Source organism: Panulirus ornatus, chromosome 17, assembly GCF_036320965.1.
Source record: "Panulirus ornatus isolate Po-2019 chromosome 17, ASM3632096v1, whole genome shotgun sequence".
NCBI lineage: Eukaryota > Metazoa > Arthropoda > Malacostraca > Decapoda > Palinuridae > Panulirus > Panulirus ornatus.
Window position 1 is genome coordinate 22,622,402 of NC_092240.1, and position 12,654 is coordinate 22,635,055.

At 43.7% G+C, this 12,654-nt stretch overlaps 2 protein-coding genes across 12 annotated transcripts in view; one reads left to right on the forward strand and one right to left on the reverse strand.

Moving 5' to 3' along the window:
- nudC (nuclear distribution C, dynein complex regulator) overlaps nucleotides 1-12,654 on the reverse strand; it is a 404,242-nt gene that overhangs the window by 319,156 nt on the left and 72,432 nt on the right. The gene's annotated exons all lie outside the window — the stretch shown is intronic.
- Nucleotides 1-12,654, forward strand: part of LOC139754622 (uncharacterized) — a 234,783-nt gene that overhangs the window by 215,254 nt on the left and 6,875 nt on the right. The window contains exon 1 of one of the 10 annotated variants that reach the window (XM_071672103.1): nucleotides 9,367-9,463. The exons of 8 other annotated variants lie outside the window; for them this stretch is intronic. The gene's annotated coding sequence lies outside the window, so the exon portion shown is untranslated. Of the gene's footprint in view, nucleotides 1-9,366; nucleotides 9,464-9,503; nucleotides 9,638-12,654 lie in introns of those variants that run through there. One more of the 10 variants, XM_071672104.1, reaches the window with a different exon arrangement.

Here is a 12,654-nt window from a genome sequence, read left to right on the forward strand (position 1 = left end):
CATCTACAGACGCAGCTGGCAGGAAGAACCAAGAGAAGGGCCAACAAAATGAAAAAAAAAAAGGCAACATAGTTACACAACCGCTCTTGTATAATCTCAGAATGAGATCTTAGTTCGTCTGGCATTATACTAATGGCTGGTGAGCATCCTCCATCTTGTGCAATAAAGAAACCAAAGTAGGCCTCACCAGTATGTCCTAATGTGGGCTGGACGGCAAGTAGGATCATGTGGGATATCAACGTATGACTAAAGTTCCCCCCGAGGCGATGAAACTAATCGTTAGTGAGGCGACCCCGCGGACCGGACTGATGCAGCTACCATGGCCCTATCTTCCTGGGGTCTCACAACACACATCACATTAATCTTGCCAACAACGACTGTGAGGTGCATGACTTACATCGTCAGCATCCACACTTGATCAACCCACTCCATCACGAAGTATCTGCTTCGTCCCCGCTAAGAATACCCAAACTGAGAATCGGTGAGAGGTGCAAACAACGCGCTCTCGTGGCCAGACACACAAACAGTGAGTGGGTCACACCGGCTGGTTGTAGAGTGGCGGCAGCATGGGTTATCAGGGTGCTAAGACATACACCGGCATGGTTTAGCCTCTTACACACGCCTCCAGAATCTGCTGCGTGCATGAGTAACACTACCTGTGTTTAACATATTAAGTAACGACTATGAGGTCACGGTGGTGGGTGAGAGTATCTGTATAGTGTTGTACATCGAAGGGAACAATGTCGTACAGGTAACAACAGCTGATGAAGAAGCTTACAATATCAAGACTGGCAAGAATCTTATGTTTGGAAGTCTGCCTAACATGTTTTGCTAGTGTGGAGAGGGTGGCCTCAAGCGATGGCGATCAACGAGAGTCAAGGTGTGTTGTGAGCATGAAGGAAGAAGTACACATCACGGGAACCTGACAAGCAATACACTGAAGGGTAACAGAAGTCATTCAAGACGACCGCATTATATCTTACGCACCAGAGGAGTCGAGCCATAAAACATCTATTAACTGATCTGGGAACATGAAGGGGGTGTGAGTGACCACACAAAAACAGTTACACATCTCAGCGGAAAGGTCACAGGGCAAGACCCCTTACGTCGGAGAGAGCGCGGTGGGCTGCAAATTCGTCCAAGTCGAATATATTTATATAAGTTCTAAAGTGGGAAAACCTTGCCTCGGTGACAATAGGCCGGACAAGCTACCAGGTAAACCAAGATGCCAGAGATCAAGTTGTTAACACAGCACCACCACCAACAACAAAAAACTGTAGTTGTATTAGTGTTAATGCTAAAAGTATGAAGTTAAAATTGATGAGCTCGTTATATATGCCAATTTGGAAAATAAGGATAACACTACTAAATTCATGGTTAAACACAAGAAATCAATGTCTAACAGGTATATACATCTAAGGGTATAACACCTGAAACAATGATTGCAAACGGTAGAATATACAACACTGTATGGATAAAAAATAACAACAATCAACGCAGCAGAAAACGTCAGTGTCACAGAAAACCCCAGCACTGTGCGAGGCAGCCGATGATTGGGAGGTAACTGCAAATAAGGCTAAACAAAGCTGATGCTGGCAGCTCCTGGGCGAGAATACATGACGCAACTCACCATGCGAGGACAAAAGGTATAGAAATGCCACCAGCACAGCTCATCTTCCAGAGAGACAGATGACGTCACCTATCTTATCATGTGCAGATCATGGACACTGTTTACCCAAGAGCCAAAAATACGTAAATAAAAAGAAATCAGACATACATTCCTGACAACTCAGGACACCTATCATCTTAGGGGCAAGAGCGTCGATCGACGCTTGTGGTGAAGTGTCCGGGGATGGATCGAGTGGGAGAGGCCAGCCGCCATAATTCTTTAGCTACGACAATATCACACTTTACGTTAAATCTACTAAGTTCTTCAGCTTATTCCAGCCTGCACGTAATACGAAACTTCAACCTGGGTCGTTTGGTAACGGAATATCATATCCCGAATTATCACTTTAGCCCAAGACTCCCGGAGGATCACATTCGCCGTTGTAACTCTTCGCTAAGACTTTGCGACCTTACATAACGACCCCCTGAAATTCGTTGACGAAATCAGCGACTCCCTTGGTGCCCGGCTCCACAGTGACGCAGCCAGAGGCTGACGGTGAGTGACCTTAGGATTAAGTTAACATATTTCTCCACACTTTGTAAACCATCGAGGTAAACATTCCATCAGTCGGGTTCTCAAAATGAAACGGTTTATGACAGTCATGATAACCAACTCGGCTGCCTCCACGATTAAATGTGCCTCAACACCAAGCACAGAGAAGGGGAAACTCTCCATTAGCCTCTACACACACGTCATACACTAGCAACGTGTCGGCCAAACAAGTCTGGCATAAGAGAGGCGTGCATACGCACATTAACTATAGCGAGGTATGTCGGGGAACGCCCTCTGCTTCACTAGGAAATACCAGGCCCTGCAGACTCAATTCTGGATTCACAGCGTCACTTTTTTCTTTCTTCCCCTAGACGACAGACACCTGAACTAGCCGGCCTATTTTAAGCTACAAATGAAAATATATCTGAAGTATATTATGTGTTCCGTACGTCGAGCCACCCGTTCCACGGCAGGAAAGCGATAACCTAAATACGGTATCAGCAACCGTCTTTGCTGTTGCCACCCTCACGGCGGCTACAGGGAGATTTATACGAGTGTCGCTTCCTAACCTGTCGTCTGTCGCCGCTCCGACGGGTACTGTAGGAGGGACAATGAGTTACCTTTCATATAAAGGCAACTCACTCACGATCAACCCTCGGTATGAGAGAACCTCCGACCCCACATGCTGCCTTACAGAGACAGGGACGACTGCTGCTCTGGTGTGGTTACTACCATACCTCCAAATCTGCTAACTTCCACCCTGCTAACCCGGGATGCCTCCACACCTCAGCTTAACCTGGTCTAGCAACATCATACCAACAACGGGAGCGAGAAAAAGGGTTTACCAGCGACGGGGGAGAAAAAAAAAAGGGGGGGGGGGGTTTCCCGTTAGCCAGTCTGGCTGAGAGGATGGCTGGGCCACGGGAATGGGAGGCAAGGTGAAGGGGAGAGGTTACTGGTGAAAAGGTTATCTCCAAACCTGAAGTCAACACATCTGTGTCAGGGTGGCCCGCGGGTGCAGCTAGCGACATCTGCACACCGTTAGCGGAGCATTGTGGAGAAGGTGTGCTAGTAAGGGTGGTGGGTAGAACGAAACTGGCCGACTAGTGCACCGAGAGTAAGGAGAATGGCGTGGGTTACACCTTGTGGGGAATGTAGCGTTAACGTGGTCACTAGGTCGTCTTTCTCGTTGTCCTCACAAGGTAAATGTGCCTTCTACTTCACCATTCCGTCTCCTCTAGCCATCTTTACTTGCCCATACCTCGTGAGGTAGCCTCGCGTCATCCCTATTCCTTCCAGATGCTTCGCCGGTCAACACTTCCCTGCCACGGTGGTCTTGAACTGTGCTACCTTAAAAAACCCTTCACTATGGAGTCTGAATGCTTTAAGTAAGACGATTCAACCCTTAAATAGGATAAATAAAACCTTTCGTAATACTGGGTTAAATCACGGCAATCAACTGACAGCACTACTGAGGTTCACCAGGCGTTCTCAGCATGTTAATTAGTGCTCGCACTCACAGGTTACAGTCGTCACAAAGATGGGATTATGTGTTCGTGCTTCAGGGATTAAACATACACACCAGGGAAGCGTAGTTGGCCATGTATGTGTGCAACACACAAAAGTGTAACAATATGTAACTATTTATGTGCTTTAACATCACAACTGATGGCATCTACCACAGGTAAACGAGGTTTGATCGTCGTACAATATGGTCTCTTCACTCTGTCTTTCTACCACTTATGTAGTAACGTTTTCCTCGTAATACCCGGAAAACCACGCCACCTGAACACTGGACTACGTGTAAGCGTGCAACCAACATCAAAGTTAATGTGTAAGGCCATGAGAACGTTCTCCAGGATTGGGTGGAAAGTGGATACACATCTCGGCATCATAACGACATCTTTACGACAGACGTAATACGTCGCCATCTGTCGCAAAAGTACTTCTCCGTCACAAGGGTCCGATACATCACAATCACCGTTACTTCTGGTGTAACAACACGTAACACCATCCTCATCTCATCTCCATTATTCTATCTCAGGTTAACACAGGCCCGGCCCTAAATTTACCTATGCAATGACGTGTGCTCAACATATTACTACACCGCACCCAGGACTAGTGCTGGCGAGGCTTGTGTCTGCCGGCCTACCACCTCACTCCCTCCAAGTATAACAGACGAACGTCAAATATCAACGTTAAAACTTGAATCTAGTTAAATAGTCACATGAAATGATAGTAAACGCTTCAAGGGATGAATAATCATCACACCTCATGGAAAAACATTGTAAACTTACTTCGTTTAACGTTAATGAGATTTCCCAAACAAATCGCAAGTAAATTTTGATTATGCTGAGGTTGGTGGAATTCTTTCAAAATCAATCAATACCTATGAAGCACCCACAGCAACCTGCAATCTCACAATTCAAATACCTAAAGAGAAAAACTAGCTGTGAAGATGAGTCTCGAGACCATTTGCAACTTTTGTAATCCCTTTGCGCCACGCTCACAGGATGAACATGGGCCGGCACCATGAAAATGCTGGTGATAAGAGCACAGTTCAAAAACAAAACAAAAAATAAAAAGAAGCTGACACAAACGTGACTGAAAACTTGAATGAGAAGAGGGTTGGTCGTGCAGCACGAGTACTGGTTACGACGGTCACCGGCCAAACATCCGGGACGTAAGCCCGACGGGCCACGTGACCTAACGCTCCGGGCAGCCCCAGCAAAAACCACTCACGCAGAAGTGGGAGACCAAATTGGAGGTGGAAGGATGGAGTGAAAAAGATTTTGAGAGATCGGGACCTGAACATACAGGAGGGTGGAAGGCGTGCAAGGAATAAAGTGAATTGGGACGATGTGGTATACCGGGTCGACGTGCTGTCAATAGATTGAACCAGGGCATGTGGAGCGTCTGGGGTAAACCATGGAAAGTTTTGTGGGGCTTGGATGTGGAAAGGGAGCTGTGGTTTCGATGCATTACACATGACAGCTAGAGACTGAATGTGAACGAATGTGGCCTTTGTCGTCTTTTCCTAACGCTACCTCGCGCCCCCGGGGGGAAGGGAGTGCCATTTCACGTGTGGCGGGGTGGCGACTTGAATGGATGAAGGCAGCAAGTATCAATATGTACATGTGTATATATGTATGTGTCTGTGTAAGTATATGTATGTATACATTGAAATATATATATATATATATATATATATATATATATATATATATATATATATATATATGTGTGTGTGTGCGTGTGTGTATATGTGCGTGTGTGTGTGTGTGTGTGTGTATGTATATATATATATATATATATATATATATATATATATATATATATATATATATATATATATATATGCATATTATCCCTGGGGATAGGGGTGAAAGAATACTTCCCACGCATTCCTCGCGTGTCGTAGAAAGCGACTAGAGGGGACGGGAGCGGGGGGCCAGAAATCGTCCCCTCCTTGTATTTTTTTTAACTTTCTAAAATGGGAAACAGAAGAAGGAGTCACGCGGGGAGTGCTCATACTCCTCGAAGGCTCAGATTGGGGTGCCTAAATGTGTGTGGATGTAACCAAGATGTGAAAAAAGGAGAGATAGGTAGTATGTTTGAGGAAAGGAACCTGGATGTTTTGGCTCTGAGTGAAACGAAGCTCAAGGGTGAAGGGGAAGAGTGGTTTGGGAATGTCTTGGGAGTAAAGTCAGGGGTTAGTGAGAGGACAAGAGCAAGGGAAGGAGTAGCAGTACTCCTGAAACAGGAGTTGTGGGAGTACGTGATAGAATGTAAGAAAGTAAATTCCCGATTAATATGGGTAAAACTGAAAGTTGATGGAGAGATGGGTGATTATTGGTGCATATGCACCTGGGCATGAGAAGAAAGATCATGAGAGGCAAGTGTTTTGGGAGCAGCTGAATGAGTGTGTTAGTGGTTTTGATGCACGAGACCGGGTTATAGTGATGGGTGATTTGAATGCAAAGGTGAGTAATGTGGCAGTTGAGGGAATAATTGGTGTACATGGGGTGTTCAGTGTTGTAAATGGAAATGGTGAAGAGCTTGTAGATTTATGTGCTGAAAAAGGACTGATGATTGGGAACACCTGGTTTAAAAAGCGAGATATACATAAGTATACTTATGTAAGTAGGAGAGATGGCCAGAGAGCGTTATTGGATTACGTGTTAATTGACAGGCGCGCGAAAGAGAGACTTTTGGATGTTAATGTGCTGAGAGGTGCAACTGGAGGGATGTCTGATCATTATCTTGTGGAGGCTAAGGTGAAGATTTGTATAGGTTTTCAGAAAAGAAGAGTGAATGTTGGGGTGAAGAGGGTGGTGAGAGTAAGTGAGCTTGGGAAGGAGACTTGTGTGAGGAAGTACCAGGAGAGACTGAGTACAGAATGGAAAAAGGTGAGAACAATGGAAGTAAGGGGAGTGGGGGAGGAATGGGACGTATTTAGTGAATCAGTGATAGATTGCGCAAAAGATGCTTGTGGCATGAGAAGAGTGGGAGGTGGGTTGATTAGAAAGGGTAGTGAGTGGTGGGATGAAGAAGTAAGAGTATTAGTGAAAGAGAAGAGAGAGGCATTTGGACGATTTTTGCAGGGAAAAAATGCAGTTGAGTGGGAGACGTATAAAAGAAAGAGACAGGAGGTCAAGAGAAAGGTGCAAGAGGTGAAAAAAAGGGCAAATGAGAGTTGGGGTGAGAGAGTATCATTAAATTTTTGGGAGAATAAAAAGATGTTCTGGAAGGAGGTAAATAAAGTGCGTAAGACAAGGGAGCAAATGGGAACTTCAGTGAAGGGCGCAAATGGGGAGGTGATAACAAGTAGTGGTGATGTGAGAAGGAGATGGAGTGAGTATTTTGAAGGTTTGTTGAATGTGTTTGATGATAGAGTGGCAGATATAGGGTGTTTTGGTCGAGGTGGTGTGCAAAGTGAGAGGGTTAGGGAAAATGATTTGGTAAACAGAGAAGAGGTAGTAAAAGCTTTGCGGAAGATGAAAGCCGGCAAGGCAGCAGGTTTGGATGGTATTGCAGTGGAATTTATTAAAAAAGGGGGTGACTGTATTGTTGACTGGTTGGTAAGGTTATTTAATGTATGTATGACTCACGGTGAGGTGCCTGAGGATTGGCGGAATGCGTGCATAGTGCCACTGTACAAAGGCAAAGGGGATAAGAGTGAGTGCTCAAATTACAGAGGTATAAGTTTGTTGAGTATTCCTGGTAAATTATATGGGAGGGTATTGATTGAGAGGGTGAAGGCATGTACAGAGCATCAGATTGGGGAAGAGCAGTGTGGTTTCAGAAGTGGTAGAGGATGTGTGGATCAGGTGTTTGCTTTGAAGAATGTATGTGAGAAATACTTAGAAAAGCAAATGGATTTGTATGTAGCATTTATGGATCTGGAGAAGGCATATGATAGAGTTGATAGAGATGCTCTGTGGAAGGTATTAAGAATATATGGTGTGGGAGGCAAGTTGTTAGAAGCAGTGAAAAGTTTTTATCGAGGATGTAAGGCATGTGTACGTGTAGGAAGAGAGGAAAGTGATTGGTTCTCAGTGAATGTAGGTTTGCGGCAGGGGTGTGTGATGTCTCCAGGGTTGTTTAATTTGTTTATGGATGGGGTTGTTAGGGAGGTGAATGCAAGAGTTTTGGAAAGAGGGGCAAGTATGAAGTCTGTTGGGGATGAGAGAGCTTGGGAAGTGAGTCAGTTGTTGTTCGCTGATGATACAGCGCTGGTGGCTGATTCATGTGAGAAACTGCAGAAGCTGGTGACTGAGTTTGGTAAAGTGTGTGAAAGAAGAAAGTTAAGAGTAAATGTGAATAAGAGCAAGGTTATTAGGTACAGTAGGGTTGAGGTCAAGTCAATTGGGAGGTGAGTTTGAATGGAGAAAAACTGGAGGAAGTGAAGTGTTTTAGATATCTGGGAGTGGATCTGGCAGCGGATGGAACCATGGAAGCGGAAGTGGATCATAGGGTGGGGGAGGGGGCGAAAATTCTGGGAGCCTTGAAGAATGTGTGGAAGTCGAGAACATTATCTCGGAAAGCAAAAATGGGTATGTTTGAAGGAATAGTGGTTCCAACAATGTTGTATGGTTACGAGGCGTGGGCTATGGATAGAGTTGTGCGCAGGAGGATGGATGTGCTGGAAATGAGATGTTTGAGGACAATGTGTGGTGTGAGGTGGTTTGATCGAGTAAGTAACGTAAGGGTAAGAGAGATGTGTGGAAATAAAAAGAGCGTGGTTGAGAGAGCAGAAGAGGGTGTTTTGAAATGGTTTGGGCACATGGAGAGAATCAGTGAGGAAAGATTGACCAAGAGGATATATGTGTCAGAGGTGGAGGGAACGAGGAGAAGAGGGAGACCAAATTGGAGGTGGAAAGATGGAGTGAAAAAGATTTTGTGTGATCGGGGCCTGAACATGCAGGAGGGTGAAAGGAGGGCAAGGAATAGAGTGAATTGGAGCGATGTGGTATACCGGGGTTGACGTGCTGTCAGTGGATTGAATCGGGGCATGTGAAGCGTCTGGGGTAAACCATGGAAAGCTGTGTAGGTATGTATATTTGTGTGTGTGGACGTATGTATATACATGTGTATGGGGGTGGGTTGGGCCATTTCTTTCGTCTGTTTCCTTGCGCTACCTCGCAAACGCGGGAGACAGCGGCAAAAAAAAGAAAAAAAAAAAAAAATATATATATATATATATATATATATATATATATATATATATATATATATATATATATATATATATATATATGCGTTTGTGGGCGTGTATGTATATAAATGTGCATGTGAGTGGGTTGGGCTATCCTTTCGGGTGTTTCCTTGCGCTACCTCGCTAACGCAGGAGTTAGCGACAAAGTATAATAAAATGAATAATACATATTTATTTTTTTCATACTATTAGCCATTTCCCGCGTTAGCGAGGTAACGTTTAGAACAGAGGACTGAAACTTTGAGGGAATATCCTCTCTAGGTCCACTTCTCTGTTCCTTCTTTTGGAAAATTAAAACGAGAGGGAAGGATTTCCAGCTCCCCGCTCCCTTCCCATTTAGTCGCCTTTACGACATGCAGGGAATACGTGGGAAATATTCTTTCTCCCCTATATATATATATATATATATATATATATATATATATATATATATATATATATATATCAATGAGGTTATAATCCAGGATCACACTTCTCAGTCCAGCACCGACGTCGTCATGTTAACTTTAGTGTACTACTGAGTCTCCCTGTGACATCAACAGCTCGAGCACAAAGCCTTCCAACGGTGATGGTGACATGGCAAGGTACGAGAGTGGTATGGCGAAACCTGCAACCCACATTCGTCACACTCCTGCCTCCCCACATGACACGTGCCTTCCTCACCACATTACCCTTCTCCTTATTCAGTAAACCCAGCCGTCTCAGTAACACCGGTACCTTCACTCACCGTCACTCTCCAGAGTAAACACCAACAAATTGTGAGTGCGTGCATGCGTGTATAGGTGAATGTGTACAAATCTAAGATAATAACATTAGTTAGTAGAAAATATGTATATCATAACTGAGACTGAAATGTTAAAAATATGTAAAATAACCTTTGTTACGAGCAAACACTTTCTAAACGTACATGTCGTACTGCAAAAGAATTTCTACTCCCTACGGCTGGCAGTCATACTCATGCCATTCCCGTCACTATGGCCACTGCTTCCAAAACAATGTTGACACTAACCAAATTTAGTTATAACTAATCACTTGGGTCGTCAACAACAAATACCAAATACATCTTCCTCAGCGACCACTTTCACACTCATTACAACCCTCAGCAACAAGTTATAACGTGACAACGGCGTGTAACCAGTGTCAGGCCTCCCATGAACAGTCAGCACCAGACCCATACTACATCATTCTCATCTTGTAATTACACACAATACACACATCTTTTAAACCCAAGCCACCCCAACCCTCGCCAACCTCTGGAAGTCAATATATATATAAACAACCCCATCCATAATTTGTTTATGGATGGAGTTGTTAGGGAGGTGGATGCAAGAGTTTAGGAAAGAGGGGCAAGAATGCAGTCTGTTGTGGATGAGAGAGCTCGGCAAGTGAGTCAGTTGTTGTTCGCTGATGATACAGCGCTGGTGGCTGATTCGGGTGAGAAACTGCAGAAGCTGGTGACTGAGTTTGGTAAAGTGTGTGAAAGAAGAAAGCTGAGAGTAAATGTGAATAAGAGCAGGGTTATTTGGTACAGTAGGGTTGAGAGACAAATCAATTGGGAAGTAAGTCTGAATGGATAAAAACTGGAGAAAGTGAAGTGTTTTAGATATCTGGGAGTGGATTTGGCAGCAGATGGAACCATGGAAGCGGAAGTGAATCATAGGGTGGGGTAGGGGGCAAAAGTTCTGGGAGTGTTGAAGAATGTGTGGAAGTCAAGAACGTTATCTTGGAAAGCAAAAATGGGTATGTTTGAAGTAATAGTGATTCCAACAATGTTATATGGTTGCGAGGCATGGGCTATAGATAGAGCTGTGTGGAGGAGGGTGGATGTGCTGGAAATGAGATGTTTGAGGACAATATGTGGTGTGAGGTGGTTTGATCGAGTAAGTAATAATAGGGTAACAGAGATGTGTGGTAATAAAAAGAGTGTGGTTGAGAGAGCAGAAGAGGGTGTTTTGAAATGGTTTGGTCACATGGAGAGAATGAGTGAGGAAAGATTGACAAAGAGGATATATGTGTCAGAGGTGGAGGGAACGAGGAGAAGTGGGAGATCAAACTGGAGGTGGAAAGATGGAGTGAAAAAGATTTTGAGTGATCGGGGCCTGAACATGCAGGAGGGTGAAAGGCGTGCAAGGAATAGAGTGAATTGGAACGATGTGGTATACTGGGGTCGACATGCTGTCAATGGATTGAACCAGGGCATGTGAAGCGTCTGGGGTAAACCATGGAAAGTTCTGTGGGGCCTGGATGGGGAAAGGGAGCTGTGGTTTCAGTGCATTATTACACGACAGCCAGAGACTGAGTGTGAACAAATGGGGCCTTTGTTGTCTTTTCCCAGCGCTACCTCGCACACATGAGGGGGGAGGGTGTTGTTATTCCATGTGTGGCGGGGTGGCGATGGGAATTGAATAAAGGCAGACAGTATGAATTATGTACATGGGTATATATGTATATGTCTGTGTGGGTATATATATATGCATACATTGAGATGTATAGGTATTATATTTGCGTGTGTGGACATGTATGTATATACATGTGTATGTGGGTGGGTTGGGGCATTCTTTCGTCTGTTTCCTTGCGCTACCTCGCTAACGTGGGAGACAGCGACAAAGCAAAATAAATAAATATAAAATATATTTCAAGTCTGATTTCATCATTCTTATAAATTTTAACTGAGTATAATGGAAGCTGACTTTTGATTGCAATTGTATTTTTCCAGAGGACACTTCCATTTTTATGGTCTTAAAAGCTTTCTTCATGTCATATACGTAAATTTCAAGGGAAACTTAGAATAAATATCACAAAAGGACTTTCATTCTTTGGATATTCCCTGTTTAACATAGTAGACGTATTCCTTGCAAGTACGACTAACCCATAAACCCCAAGTGACTTCATAAAAACTGCCCACATTACAGAAAAAACTGAGGTCTTAAATTTTGTTTCCCATAAACAAATGAAAGAAATATATGTAAAAGTAAAGGATATGTGCTTAAAAACAAGGTACCATAATGTAAACAGCCACAATATACTGCTAAAGTTAATGCATACAGCCTCAGGCAAGGGGCTGTATAACTTCTCCCCATAAATGATCTTTTCTCTTCTACATCTAACCCTATTCACTCTTACACAATGATTCCACTGTACATACCTCAACTTACTCCTCTCCCCAATTTCACTTTAGTACTCATTCTCTTTCTCATATTAATAAATTTCTTTTAATTAAGATCTGTGCAATATCTCAGGCTGGAGTAGCAGATACTCGGTTAAACTCTGTAGTGCTAAAATCCTATTTCTACCTATATTTCTCTATGCAAGTCTATGTAAGTCACTAATTTCCATTGTCTTTAATTCTGAATCACCACAATTCACTCTTGAAATAACATAAACATGGTGGCCATAACCATATCCTTCACTCTAACCTTTGAAACCCCACACAAAGCAAAATCTGCTTCCTATAAGCTGGTGGTCTTGTACACATTCCTTAACTATTTCTCCTGTGAGCATGCGTTTCATATCTCCGAGGGTCTTATTTGCCCTAAAATGGAATACAGCTCTTACATTAGAGATGCCTCTTCCTCGACTTCTTTATGAGCTAGAGTCTTCCATCTCATTCATTCACAAGTTATTACCTCCCTGTAAACCATGATGTTGCTGCTCTATCCCCATTCTACAGGCATTTCATTGCCCACTGTTCTCATGAGCTCTCCATATGTGTCCCTACCACTTAGGGACTTAGGGACTCATGTCTGGCTAATGCTTCCAAAAGCTTCTGTATGGT